Genomic DNA, 13745 nt, shown 5'->3' with positions numbered 1-13745 from the left:
TCTCAAGACAGCAGGACACAGCTTTGACCCACTGTGCCAACTAATATTAATAAACAACCATCACCAGAATCCAATTAAGAACTCCCTTCAGGTAAACAATCTTCGTAACACATTCCACATGTGCAAAAACAACAGGGGCAGGGAATAGAGATAGTAAGAATTGTTTTCTCTTTCTTTGAGGTTCCTAGGAAATATCCTTGGGAAGTTGTGCCTGCTTCCTCTCTATGAATAGAGATCTGTGGCTTCTGAGTTTTCCTGGCTTTTTTTCCTGATATCCTGGCTTTCTCTCCCACAGAGCATGGGCTTCTCCCTGCCTGCAGCACCGGGAGGAGCCTGCTGAGCCAGCGCAGGGGCAGGACGAGTGAGCTGCTCTGGGATGGTGCCCTGGGTGCTTCTGCATGGCCATGGAATAAGGTGCAGCTGACAAGCAAGGCTGGGGGAGCTGTGGAAGGAAAAAAGAGCCCAGAGGAGGAGGAGGAATACAGTGCAGTCAGCTGGAGCTTTCATTGGGAGCCACACACCCAACCCAGGGCTGAAAGGTGAGGGGATTTCTTTAATTTCGTTGTTTGGAGTAGCTGTTGGATGCAAAGAATGCACTTTTTTAATAATAAAGGAGAAAATCCCAGGGCCACTGAGGCTGGAAAATCCCTGCCAGCCCCTGGAGCCCCAGCTGTACCCAGTGCCCACCTTGTGCCCAGCCCAGAGCACTGAGTGCCACCTCCAGGGATGGAGATTCCACCAATGTCCCCCTTCCAATTCCTGAATACCTTTTCCAGGAAAAATTTCCTCCCAGTATCCAACCTTGTGATTTGTCTCTAATACATATCTTAAATAAAGTTAGCCGTGGAACCTCTTGTGTTAATTTGCTTAAGTTTAGTAAATTTACCTAATGTTTCATTTTATGTTGGTTCTGGTGATCAAATATCTGAGAATAAAATTTTCTAAGGAGCTGACAGGTTAGAGGTGCAGAGGTTGAATGAAATGCTTGAATACTGGAGGCAGATTGGAGTGACAGAGAGGAGCAGGTCAGGATCCTTCTAGGAGGCTGAAATCAGATAAATACAGAATGGAAATGGAGAGTAAGAATGAAGTTTTCAAAAATAGCTTGAAGATGAGATCAGTTATCACATTACTGAAGGCTTTTAAATCACAATTCTGTAGAATTCAGGAAATGCCACTGTGGGGCTGGATAAAACATTCCTAACTATGGTTTGCAGGGGATATCCAAACACATGAGAGTAATGTTCCCTTCCAGCCTTTTCTTCTCTGCTTGCAGCTGATGGAAAGCATCCTTTTCAGGGTTGAAATTGTGGATAAAATTGTAGCTGGCAATTAGTGGCAATTAGAAAGAGAGTGTGAATTGTCTTCCATGCATCAGAAACAGAGCTGCTCTCGTTGGGTTTTAAAAGGGAAACATCTGATGTGGGAGGCCCAGGTTGGGTAATTTTCCAGGTGTGACATTTAAGTATTTGCTCATCACACAGCTGCCTGAAAGGGTTCCTGCCCTGTGGGGAATGGGGGGTTATTAAATGTTGCAATAGACTTGCAGTTTGTGTTCTTGATCATCTCAGCAGTACAACCTGACCTTTATTTGTGTCATCACCTGAAATTTGATGTAATTAATTCCAGTGCACAAGATTACTGTACTCACATCTGTTTCCTTTGTCAGCCAGCCCGGTTAATTAACATTTGTGTTGGTGATTCTCAGTGAGATCTCCAAATATATTCAAAAAGCAACATTTAAATAGTTTCTTTCTGGTTTTTTTTCTTTGTTTAGTTGCTTTTTCATATTTTATGTTATATTTTAGCACATTCTCTCCTAGCTGATACTCCTTCTTGGTTGAGTTAATAGAAAATTAAATTGCTGTGAGGTTTTTAGGGTTGCACCTGTGCTTTCAGCTACAAGGGGCAGTCAGCAATAAACCCTCCTTTGTGTCAGGAGCGGAGCAGCAAATCCTTCCCAGCACCATCAGCTCATGGAAACTTGCACACAAAATTCCACAGGTTCATCCTGTGCTAGATTAGGTGTTATCTAGGCAGAAAATTCCTTTATTTTTGTGGACACAACAGGTTTACAATCAACCTAGACAGGAAGTTTTAAGCTACTTTTGATGTTGCTGTTTAAGAGCATGTCCCAAAATCACCCCCGTTTACAAAGTCAAATGATGACACAGAAAAACCCAGAAAATTCAAATGGAGCAGGCTGGTCATTATTTATACTTTACATTTAACTTAATTTTGTAAGGCCTAACAAGGATTAAACTACATCCAGGTTGTATTTGTGCAAAATGGCAAACACCAAGGAATTCTGGTTATTGACATTTTTCTATTTAGCATTGCAGGTGTTGTTCTCTTATAAATGTAAATAGAAAGCAAAATGCTCAGAAATAGGAAAGTTTGAAAATATTTATTCTCTTACAATATGAGCCACCCCAACCAATTGAAGAAATTGTTAGCTCACAGGTGATCCAGAAAGGTCTTTCCCATGGGCCTGTTTTCAGTACTGCTCTTATTTAATGCAACCACTACAAGTAAAAATGATACCTCAGAAGCTCAGAGTTGCAGCAAACTTTTGGAATAATTCTTTTCCCAAGTGTTTTCCAGTGCAGCCTTCTACGATCTATGCCACACTGTAGTGATTTTGGTTTTGCTGATTTGAGGTTTTGATAATTTTGAGATTCCTTTTTAAAATTAGATGGTATTGAGATGGTATTGAGATGGTATTGAGATGGTATTGAGGTTATTGAGATGATTTTGAGGTTGTTGAGATGATTTTGAGGTTGTTGAGATGATTTTGAGGTTATTGAGATGATTTTGAGGTTATTGAGATGATTTTGAGGTTACTGACTGTAATTGTCAGCTACACAGAAGTTCACTTTTGTGGATACTTCCCATACAAAACCACCAACTCACACACAAAAAAACAGGTGAAAAGCAATTATGTTAAAATCAGTTTTCAATCATGGAGATAAAATGTTTACCTCATGCTGTACTCAACCAAACTCTTTGAAAAGCTGGCTGGATTGGGGTGTTCCCTCAGCAGTGGCTGTGGTTTGCACTCCAGCCCTAGGGGAGAATTGGAGTAGAAGCTGTAGAAAACAAAAAAAAATTGTGCCATTATTTTTCATCCCTTCCCAAGTAGTCTTTTTCTCTCAGGTTAACTCAGGCAAATGTGGTGAATTATTTCCAAAACTCACCGTTGTTGTTTTCTTCCATCCTCAAATGAAAAGCCTCACTTGTTCTGGAGGGAAAATGTAGCAGCAAAGTTATTCTTTCTATTTATTTAGTGTAGAATGATTGCATGGCTGCTCAGCTTCTACCTTCAGCAGGATTCATCTTCTAATTATAAAAGAAGAGGGAAAAACCCCCAACCTTTATGTGTGGAAGTGCCTTTTTGCTTTTCATCCCTAATTGAACTGACAGATTATTGAAAGAGAAAACACTGTTATGAATATTTGGCCCTTTTGCAGGCTGGAGGGCTCAAGTCTCATCTTGAGACTTGAAGTCTCATCTGGTTCTCAAATCAGAGCTGGAGAAAAAGCTCCTCAAGTGGTGCCTGACAACCCATGAGCCCAGCATTTACTGGCATGCAGATTACACAGCTCTTCCTCAGCTTCTCTCCCTTCCCCAAAGCTGGCAGTCACCTCAGATTTACGTGGAGATTTCCTGGAAACTTTTTATTTCTTAGCAGTGGCACCTATGCTGATGTCTGGAAGCTTGATTGGAATCAATAAATGTAATGAGTAGCAAGATTAATTCTCCCAGCACTCCGAAATCTTTTGGCAGTTGCATTAAACTTTCAAACCCTGTATAAATTTATTCAAGCAAATTTATTTAGTGAGCTCCAGTTACGGCTGTCTTGGACAATACATGGATGTAATAAAAGTGAGGTTCAGGAAGGGGAAGGGGTGGGGAGGGAGCAGGTGCTCAGTGCCCAAAGTCAGGGGAGCAGCAGAGTGCTGGCACTAACTTATATTAGTATTTATATAATTTATAAATACTTATTTATTACTATATATTTATATATACTAGTATTATTATATAATATATATAATATAGTATATAGTATATATACTATATTATATATTCTATTCTATATAATAGTACATATACTATTTAATAAATATATTAGTATATATTTATATAAAATATATATTTATATAATTTTATACAAATTTATATATTATATATAATAAATATAATATAAATATATACTATATGTAGTATATATATTATATACTATATATATTATAAATATATACTTATATATTATATAAATATATACTATTTATATATTTTTTAATAGTAAGGTGATGAATATCTTATTCTGTTTATGCTAAATAATAAGTTTTACACCTTTCAAACTTATTCCAAAAAGTAAAAGAAAAACCAAAAAAAGCCCACACAGTTTATTTTCAAACACTACACTCACTCCTCCATATTCCTCCTACTAAACTAAAACAAAATTTTTCCTGCATTTTTTCCCCTTTTCTTTAAAGGTGTTTAAACCTACTCTAAACTAAACACCCAAAAATCCATCAACAACTCACACCTATAACCCCCCAAAGTAGGTCTGGGCTGCAGCATTTCCAACAAAATAAAACGTAATAAAAACCTAAATTAGCCAAACTACAAGCCCCCAAAAAAAAACTTTTCTAAATTTGTCATCACTTTTAAAACAACAAAAAATTTTATAGTTTTATATTGTTTAAGTTTTACTATTTTATCGTTTAATAAACAATTTTTTCCACTTTTCTTTAAAAAAATATTTTCTCCCAAACCAATTAAAAAACAAGCAACAATCAAATCTGCTTTTCTAAAAAAATAAAAAAACCTTTTAAAAATTCTCTCCCAAATTTGCCCTAAACCAAAATAAATTCCTAGAAGGGTTTCAATTGGAAGGGACCTTAAACATAATATGGTCCCAGCCCCTATATATAAAAGTGTATATATATATATCTACATATAAAATATTATAAATATTATATAAACATATAAAATATATTTATATACACATATAAAATATATATAAATATATATAAATATATAAATTCTTAAATATTTAAAATCCATGTATTTAATTTTCAAAAGAAGACAAGGCTTTATTTGTGTACCTCAAACCTCTCTTGATATATCAGATGGTTTATATTCCAGCTTAAAGGAAGTCCCTCAAGTAAAAAGTTTTTTTTTATTTTATTTCAATGCAAGCAGAATGTCAAGAGAAGAAATAGCTTTTCTCACTTTGTGCAGTAATGGTGTAAATCCTGTGTGTCCTTGGGGCTCTCTTGGCATCTTGCTAAGAGAGGAGATGTTTCCTGCAGAAGGAGACTTCAACAAGGGGTGCATGAAATGCTTCACATGTGCATCAATTAAGGCTTTGAGTGTTCAGGTCAGCCAGAGCGGGGCTGGAATATAAAATATGAGCTTTTATTGAGAAGTTGTGCTGGCAAACATTGTCTTACTGCTTTCCAGAGGACAATTATCCATGAAACTAAACTCTGGATAAGAACACCCGTGTCCAGGGTTCTGTGTCAGCGCAGCAATAATCCCTTGTAAGTGGCTGTTGGCTTGAAAAGCCTTTAAGGCTTTTCCAAGAGGCTGTGTCTGACTGGATGAGGATTGAACATCTAGAGGCTCTTCATTTATCTGCGCATGGTTTGTGTTCCCAGATCTCGGACAAAGTCCTGGCTTTGGGGGCATCACCCTGGATCTATTTGGCATTTCAGTGTGGGGAGAAAAGAAAGGGCAAAAGGACAGAGTGAGTTATCACCTTTCTGATACTTTGTGGGCTTTGCTGCTGAGCTGATCCCAGGCTCTGTGCCAGCCTCTTTGCCACCATCCCACCCTAAACCCTGCTCAGGGGGCACCTCCAGTGCTGCAGCCACTCACACCTCGGCAATCTTGAGTGATTTCTGGGGTTCTTTGAGTTCTGCCTGGAATTTTCTGTGGCTCAGAATCATAGAACCATTGAGGTTGTAAAAGACCTCCAGTGTCATCAAGTTCAGCCTAGGAGCCAACACCACCTTACTGGTAAAGGTTTAGGGCTTCACCAGGCCCAGAGCACAGAGTTCCTAATGGGATGAGAAATGTGCTGGATTTCCTGCAGGGTTTGAGACAGTTCCAGCCTTCCTGAGGGCATTGAAGATGGGAGCAGTCTGGGAGTCATAGAAATGTGCCTGCCTCTAGGATGGGATCTGGAATCCCACAGTCCCAGACTGGTTTGGCTTGGAATGACCTTAAATCCCATCCAGTGCCACCCCTGCCATGGGCAGGGACACCTTCCACTGTCCCAGGCTGCTCCAAGCCCCAAAGTCCAGCCTGGCCTTGGGCACTGCCAGGGATCCAGGGGCAGCCACAGCTGCTCTGGGCACCCTGTGCCAGGGCCTGCCCACCCTGCCAGGGAACGATTCCTCATTCCCAATATCCCAATCTAACCCTCCTCTCTCTGGGTTTGAAGCCATTCCTTGTGTCCTTGTGTCACTGCAGAAAGCAGGCAGAAAAGCCTGTGTGTTTTAAGCACCCAAGGCTGAAAGGATTGACTGCTTCCCTGCAATGTCATGTCCATTGGTGTCCATGGATGACTTCTTCCCCAGTGCTGGAGACAAGTCAGATGAGGGTGTGGAAGTCTGACAAGTGGGCCTGAATTATCAAGTCAACTTCTCAGCAGATGGACACAAAATATTCCTAAATCATATAAATTATATGGCGATAATTAGAGCTGCAGTGTTTACGTTGCTATTTCTCAGTCCATGTTTCCTAACCTTAGCATGTCCTAGAAATAAGATCAGACAAAATGCACGGGGTCCCCAGCCCAACCACAAATTTAACTGCCAAAGTTCTGTTTTTCCAGGGAATACTGTATTTGTAGCCTTCAAATCCTTGGCTGTTTTACTGTCTTGCCTGTAGGTTTTGGGTGGGTTTTGTTTACTTTCTTTGTTCCTATTATTTACTATTATTATTTACTATTATTATTACCTAATTGGTTTTTTTAGAAAGTTTCAAAGCAAAAGCAAACAAGGTGATTTTTCTCCTTTCCATTTAGCAAATGGTGCCTGTAAGGCTGCAGTGCTCTCCTGGCTGGGAATAGCCCAAGTTTTCAAATTTGAAATTTATATCCAGGCATTTCTGAGGAGGGATGCCTGGGTATTTGTGCTTAGATAATGAGTTTACAGAAACAGGTAAAGCTGCTTTTCTGAGCTGTTTTGGGGATTGCTGCTGCAGTGTTTACGCTGGAATTGTTGCTTTGCTGTGATATCTGTGTAAGGTTTAAATTGTAAAGCCAGGAAAATTTAGGCTAAGAAGGAACTTTCCTATACAATATTTGCATTATAGCTGAGAGCTCAAAGAGATTTTGCAGAAATTTACTGTCTCTGTTTCTCTGTTTTTCCTTCTGTCTGGAACCTGTGGCCAAGGAGAGGTACAGGGGCTGTCCCAAATACACAAACCTTTGGGGACAGAGCTCCTGCCATGGCAATCTCCAGTGCTTTGCTCTCCCAGGCTCTGCTCCGTGAGCAAACAGGCCCAGAGTTTGCATTTTACTGAAATAAGTGACCTTTTCTGTCTACAATCAATTCATCTTACAACCAGGAACTTGAAGAATTACATTGATTTTTACAGGAAGGTGTTGTAGTAAGAATAGTGAAAATAAGGGCAGGGAAAAAAATATTGTAAAAATGCCACTTATTTTTGCTGTGGAGACAGATCAGTCACTGCTGTGGATCCTGCATTTAATGTGGTTTGTGTTTTTAGAGGCAGAAATGTTGGATTTTCGTTTTGACATGAGGACGAGAACCAAACCAAGATAATTTTCCATGGAAAAGAACCAAACCAAGATAATTTTCCATGGAAAAGAACCAAACCAAGATAATTTTCCATGGAAAAGAACCAAACCAAGATAATTTTCCATGGAAAAGAGCAACAGCCAGGGTCAGAAAGGAGAGGAAGGTGTGCCCAGGCCATGCCCTGTGGCACTGGGGCTTTGCAGCAGCCTTGGAACACCCCGAACAGCCTCCCAAAACAAATGTGTCACCAGCAGAACCCCAAATGTGAGCTGGACCCTGGAAATCTCATTTAAATCTCATTTTTAGCAGGCCCAGGCCAAGCCACGCTACTGCCATGGGGTTAATATGTGAGTGAAATCCAATTTCCTTGATGGATTCTTGTTGACTTGATGCTTTCTTGTTGACTTTAGAGTTGATTTCCTTTTACCAGTGGCCCTGCTTAATCCTCCCCTCAAAGTGCTGGTTGCCAGGGTCGTGATTTTTATCAGGAGTCCAGCAGTAATGGGAATTTCATAGCAATTTTAATCACTTTTTTTTTTTTTTGCCGTGGAATGATTTTTTTTTTTCCCTTTGATTTCTTTATTGCTGTCATCGAGACAGGGTATATTCTGACATCCACTTCAGACCAAGTAAATGCCATCGTTATAATCATCAAAGGGAGTAATGGGCACATAAATTTTTTCAGTGAGCAGGCAGTGGAGATGAAATGACATCCTGCAAGTGTGCCAGATCTCTCCTGGTACCCAAGGGTTTGGAATGGTATTTACAATCCAGACTTGGGATAAGTGGCATTCCCAAACATTCCGAAATAATGGAAATTATTGTGTTGCACTGAGAATTGGTTTTGCCCTTTCTCCCAGGAGAAACTTACTGCCAAAACTCAATTTTTCTAGGGAATGATGTATTTGTAGCCTTCAAATCCTTGGCTGTTTCCATGTCTTGCCTTTAGATTTTGAAGGGAATTTTTGTTTTCTATTACTACTACTATTATTATTATTATTATTATTATTATTATTATTATTATTGGTTTCTTTAGAAAGTTTCAATGCAAAAGCAAACGAGGCAATTTTTTCTTTCCATCTAACCAATATGACCTGCAGGAGCAAGGTTGGGATAGCCTAAATTTTCAAATTTGAAGTTTATTTCCAAGCGTTTCTGAGGATGGATGTGCTTAGATAATTAGTTTGGGTTGAGCTAAATTATAATTAATGTAAACAAAACCACAAACTTCACAGTCCAGCAAAAACATCACCTTTTTTAAACAAAAAAAGGGAAAGTATTTTGTATTTGAGGTCCTTTAGTTGGGGGTGTTGTTCTGGGGAGTAAGCTGGTATGGCTAAGGAAAAGTAAGGAGCAGACTGGGATTTCCAAGGGGGGAAAGCAACCATGGATTCTTTAAACAAGAGATGTAGGAGCACCAGGGCATTATAAGATACTGTAAATCTGTCATTGTCCTTAAGGGCTGAATTGCCTTGTAATGTGCATGGTAACATCATACATGTGTTTTTTACAAAAAAAAAACCTATTCAAAATATTCAGTTCACTTCTTGACAGGCCATTTTTCAAGGGATGTTCCTGTTATTGTTTACTCCTAGCAGCTTGTCCACTGTGACGTGGTTATTATTTTAATGACAAGGCATTAATTGGGCAGCTCTCTAATAGCTGTGCCTGGCTGGGTTTTGGCTTTCTCCAGACTGTGAGTTCCCCCAGAGCAGATGGACCCGTGTACCTGAGATGTGTCCTTGGTGGCTCTGCTGGGAGTAATTCCCAGTTTTCCCACTGAGATTCCTGGAATCACAATATCCCAGGTTGAATGGGAATCATCAGGTTCAGTTCCTTTCTGCTCACAGGATGACCTAAACTTCAGTATTCTGTCTGAGAGTGTCACCCTGGAGCCCTTAGGGCTGTCCCCATTCCCTGGGGACATTCCATGGGGTTCACTGCCCCATGACCTATGGAGGAAGAGCCTTTCCCTAAAATCCAGCCTAAATCCTCCCAGGAAGGGAAGGGGAGCTGCTGTTTTGTAAATTCCTCAGCAGAACAGAGTGGGAGAAGCCTTCTCTCTTATGTGGTCTTTCAGTAACTCTGCAACACACATTAAAATATTTTGGGGTACAATGTAGGATTCTGTTGAAATTCTGGTCACTGAGAATTTTAGACTTTTTGTGCTGGTAGGTACTGACTCCTAAGAGAACACTGCATTTGACCTAAGGTCATGGAAAAGGTTTGTAAAATTGAATGATAGAACTGGGATTGTGGGTGTGGAGTTTAAATAGAATTGTGTAATATCACAGGGTGGAAAATTTGGAGTTTAAAGTTTTAGAATATAGTAATATATACAAAGCAAAATGGAGGGTTTAGGGTGGAGACTGGTCCTTCTTCACCATCTTCTCCATGGGTTTGGGTGGTTTTGTGTAACTGGATAAAAAAGTCCCCATTGCAGGCCCTGGGTTGCTGGTTATTGGGTTTAAAGTAAAAATAATTTAGGCGTCATTTCTTAATTAGACAGTTTATCCTTAAAAGGCCTTGTAGAGAGGGATCCATTTTTAGTTTGTTAGAGTGAAGTGCTGTAGAACTCGGAGTTTGTGAGGCTATAATATAGATAACAACTAATAAACATCTGAGTCCCAACAAGAAATACCAACTCACACATTTAATCCCAACCCTGACAAAAAATAGTTAACTCTCTGCAGAATTCACATTGACATTCCCAAGTTGTCCTTTGGGGGGTGAAAGCTGCAGCTCCACACCTCAGAACACAGAGCTCCTGCTCATCCCATCCCCTATTCTATGGCATCCAGATGTGTTCAATGCTGCCAGGGTGCCTTCAGAGCAAAACTGCAGCTGGAAACTGTTTTGGATGTTTCACCTCTTTTTAATTGAGGCATTCCAATAATAAACACCCCCATGAACAACAGTCCTGGGATTCTGTTGGGCAGAAGGTAAAGGGAGCAGACTTCTAGCCCATTGAAAATCGCATTTCCTGATGGTGCAAATGAGATAGAACAATATTGCAAAGATGCACTGGGCAGGCCAGAAATGCATGTTGATAGTCAGGCTTATTTTTCAATTATGAAGAACTAAATATAATAGAATTATAATTTGAGGGAAATAATAGAAGGAGTGTGTTCCCAGAAAGAGTTCTTTGGTAACCAGAGAAGCTGGAAGTCTCCTTGTCTTCCATGAGTAATGACCTGGAATGGACAGCTCTAATTCCCTCTTTAAAAAATGCATTGGGAACTTCACCAGTCTTCCTTGTGTGCCTGGTGGAGCATCTGCAATTCCATGAAATGCCTGTCAAGAGCTCTGCTCTGTAATCCTGCCAGTTGCTGTTGCTTATGCAGCTTCAATTATTGAATGCCCAAAGTTTTAGTCCTTCCCTCAAGACCTGAGCTGCAAAATTGCTTTTACAGGGTTTAAATTTTGATTTTTTTTTTCCAGTTTTGCAGAGCTTTTAGCGCTTGAATCAAAGCAGCCATGAAATAAATGGGGTAATGTGTCAGGGAGGATTCTTGTTAGTCAGTGGAACATTGGCACCACACATTTTTTTTGTCTGAGTACCCTCCAGAGACTCAAAACCATTCCATTTCCCCTCCTTTCCGAGCATGAATCCTTTGTGAAGCACTGAAGAAGTGGCAAACCTCAGGGTTGGATGTGGAAGCATGTCTGGGAAGAAGCCAGGATCATTTTTCCTCTCAAATTCCCATTTCTGGTCCCCTGTTCTGTAACCTGCTGTCCAACCCCCTCCTTCCCACAGGAAGGGATTCCCAAATCCCAAAGCCAGTGACCCTGGGCTATGGAGATGCCACTGTGTGTCCCCAAGGCCACAATCAGGATGGGTGAACCAATTATGTGATTATTAAAAATCCAGTAGGACTTTGCTGCCTTTCCCCTAAATAGGACAGGTTGTACACCTCAGGGATTGTTTTAATTAATATTAATTGGTGGTTCTAATTTAACATTCAAACTGAGCACTTCTGACCAGGTAACTGCTGAGTGCTGCAAATTTGAGCCTCCCCAGTGCCATTTTTTATTACTAAGTTTTAAATAAATAAGTGGAGTATAGAAAGCAAATTGGACATGAACTACTGTTGGAAGCAGATGCATTTCAGAACCTTTTCCAGCTTTCCCAGAGATCTTTGTGCCGAACATAGTGGGGAAAGAATTCTTTTGTTTCCCATAGCATGAAAAGATTTCTGCAGCATTTTAAATTTTTATTTTAAATCCTTTAATTTGGTTTTATTTTAAAATATCTGACAGGTTTTCAAAGAATCTCAGAATGGTTTGGATTGGAAGGACTTTAAAGATGATCCAATACAATCCCTGCCATGGGCAGGGACACCTTCAACTGTCCCAGGCTGCTCCAAGCTAAAGGTTAAATTCATTATTTTTGGGCTTTTTCTTATTGATTATCTCTGTATTAGTTTATGTTTCTGAGAGACTGGCAGATTTTAAGGTTTTTTTGTTTGTTACTATCCTTATAAATACACATTCTCACTTTACAGCTATATCTGAGCCTCTCAGGCATTGATAATTGTGAGCAATCTGTGCCCTCTCCCTTCTCAGGCCCTTTGTCCCCTCCTTCTGTCACCCTGTCCCTCTCCTGCCACCTGTATCATCATTCCAGAATCCATCATTCCATCATTCCGGAACGGTCCTAATACCTGGAGATTTCAGCTGAGCTTTGTGCTGACTTTCCTGAGCACTTCTGGGATGCTGGGTTGGTGTTTTGGGGTTTGGGGCTTTTTTAGATGTGAGGCATGTCAGATTTTTATGAGTTTGGGAAACTTATCTCCCAGATTTCCATTTTTCTTCAGGGTCTGTGCTTTGAGAGTGGGGGTAGAAGAACCTCTCAATGAAGCAATGTCTCTTGCAATTCTGATTGTGAAAATATGGGCCCTCACATCTGCTGGGCAGTTGAAACAACACCAGGCAAGGAATTTGCTCTGTTTGAAGTTTTATTAACCTACTTTTAGTGCCCAAGGACCACGAATGCAGGTGCATCATCATCATTCCGGAATGGTCCTAATATCTGGAGATTTCAGCTGAGCTTTGTGCTGGCTTTCCTGAGCACTTCTGGGGTGCTGAGTTGGTGTTTTGGGTTTGGGGCTTTTTCAGATCTGACAGCTTGTCGCAGTCAGATTTTCATGAGGTTGGGAAACTTATCTCCCAGATTTCCATTTTTCTTCAAGGTGATTGAACAGTGAGGGTAGAAGAACCTCTCAATGAAACAATGTCCTGCAATTCTGATTGTAAAATATGGGCCCTCACATCTGCTGGGCATTTGGAACAACACCAGGCAAGGAATTTGATCTGTTTGAAGTTTTATTAACCTATTTTCAGTGCCCAGGAACCCATGAATGCTCCTTCTCCAGAGTATAATGGCAGGGCGAGAACAAAAATTATGCTTATACAAATCATTTTGCCTTTTGTCTGCAAAAGGGGTCAACCTCCATTCCCAGAATTGTTCCAGCTGCTTGAACCTCTGCTGAAGTGGACGTTCAGCCGTGGTGAGAGCTGCTGGGTGCTGCCTGGTTTTGAAGGTTTGATCCCCAGCTGCCTATTGATTAAATTCTAATAAATTCTCTTTGGGAAAAGAGGCCATTTCAGCTTAAATGCCCAGCAGGAGCCTGGAGGTGATGGCAGGAGCTTTCCTCTTCCTGCCTGTGGCTTTCTGTTGTCCCCTGTGTTTCACGGCAGCAAAGACACATTGTTCTGTAGAAAACATAAAAATCAGCTCCGCAAATTGCTGAAAGCTTTTCATTTAAACAATTAAGGCACGCAGAGCATTATCTCCAATGCCTCTCTGAATAGTGATGACCCCCATTAAAATGGTTATGGAGTTCTTCTGAGTTGCATAACCTACATATCCGTGGTGAAACCGCTAAAATTAACTCCATTTTTATTGGCTTTTGAGGGATTTGTGCTGAATGTGGGGACACGCAGCTCCAGGTTGGGGGTGCC

At 40.4% G+C, this 13745-nt stretch overlaps 1 protein-coding gene across 4 annotated transcripts in view; it reads left to right on the top strand.

The window, feature by feature from the left end:
• The window catches only part of PCDH15 (protocadherin related 15), a 638977-nt gene that overhangs the window by 111812 nt on the left and 513420 nt on the right, over nucleotides 1–13745 (top strand). For all 4 annotated transcript variants that reach the window (XM_058028641.1, XM_058028640.1, XM_058028642.1 and 1 more), the window contains exon 2: nucleotides 296–539. The gene's annotated coding sequence lies outside the window, so the exon portion shown is untranslated. The remainder of the gene's footprint in view (nucleotides 1–295; nucleotides 540–13745) is intronic.

The sequence above is a fragment of the Melospiza georgiana genome, chromosome 8 (assembly GCF_028018845.1).
Source record: "Melospiza georgiana isolate bMelGeo1 chromosome 8, bMelGeo1.pri, whole genome shotgun sequence".
NCBI classification, from domain to species: domain Eukaryota; kingdom Metazoa; phylum Chordata; class Aves; order Passeriformes; family Passerellidae; genus Melospiza; species Melospiza georgiana.
Note: the sequence above shows the minus strand (reverse complement) of the source record. Positions and strands in the feature narration are given on the sequence as shown.